General features: G+C 39.7%; 2 non-coding genes across 2 annotated transcripts; both read left to right on the forward strand.

Moving 5' to 3' along the window:
* Positions 1 to 2: 2 nt before the first annotated feature.
* LOC117957376 lies at positions 3 to 136 on the forward strand. Its single transcript, XR_004659495.1, has one exon. It is a non-coding gene; the product is annotated as a small nucleolar RNA SNORA18 (small nucleolar RNA).
* Positions 137 to 542: 406 nt separating this feature from the next.
* Positions 543 to 681, forward strand: LOC117957370. The gene has a single exon (XR_004659489.1). It is a non-coding gene; the product is annotated as a small nucleolar RNA SNORA8 (small nucleolar RNA).
* Positions 682 to 1,097: the final 416 nt, after the last annotated feature.

The following is a 1,097-nucleotide window of genomic DNA, read 5'->3' on the forward strand; positions in this document are numbered from 1 at the left end:
AAGCTGAGGTCTATCCCGACAGCCCTTTAACCGTAGGGCCGTGTCGTTGGAAATGCCTCGGAGAGTAAATCTGTGGTTTCGCTTTACCCACATGTTCCCTACCATGAGCCTTGTGGGATATTACTGCAGCACACATGAGCAGGAATGAATTTTAGTTTTTTTTTTATAGAACTGTCAATAGTATCACATGTAAAGGATGGCAGTTGACAAATGGTAATATTAAGGACTCTATCAGTCACAGGGACCCTGGCTGTTCATCTATTTGTTTGATTGATGCAAATCAAGTGAGCTGACAAGATATAAACACAATTAGGTTAAGTTGGACTTTTCTTTTTTTTTGCTGTCATTGAAAGTTGTCGTATGTTTTTAGGTCACTTTGATGGCAGAAGCATGCGCCTAATTAACTTGTGACCCTGGTAAGTCTTTCTGCTTTTACAATATCTGTCCAGTGATTAGATATACAGTACCGGTCAAGTTTGGATGCGCTTTCTCAATTATCTGAATGGGAAAGTGTGTCTAACATTTAACTGGTACATTATGACAGCACTGTATGGTATCTGCAGCCAGTTGGTTCATCAGCTGGTATGTTCAAAAGTCAGTGCTAGACAAACTCAACCTTGGCATCGTTGGTCTCCATGCTGCCGGTGTTTGGAGTCCTGGTATACTTGTTGAAACATACTTAGCCTTTACCGTGCCGACTCAATTTTAGAGGGCAGTTTGTGTGACATGTCCAGTTTCGAGGTGGCTTTACTAGACCCCTGAACAAAATAATTTAAATCTATTTTGGCAAAAAAATGCATTTAGCCCACATCAGGTGAGGCGTTAGACTGCTGAACAAATCATTTTATAGACTAATGTTTTAAGAGAAACATCCAGGACAATGGCTAGGTGTGACTGGCTCTATTGGCATTTCAAATGTGATCACAGAAATTAAGTGATGACTGAAAGTTGTTAGTTTACTCTGCAATGTTAATTTTCTCTGGTCAATCACTCCTTTTTAATGCAGCCAAATTAATAGTTATCATTTACACATGTCTGTCAGACAAAGAAAATTAATCATGGCCCGTTGTAAACATAGTCCAGCAGGTATTCGCAAA

This window comes from Etheostoma cragini, chromosome 14, assembly GCF_013103735.1.
Source record: "Etheostoma cragini isolate CJK2018 chromosome 14, CSU_Ecrag_1.0, whole genome shotgun sequence".
NCBI classification, from domain to species: Eukaryota; Metazoa; Chordata; class Actinopteri; order Perciformes; family Percidae; genus Etheostoma; species Etheostoma cragini.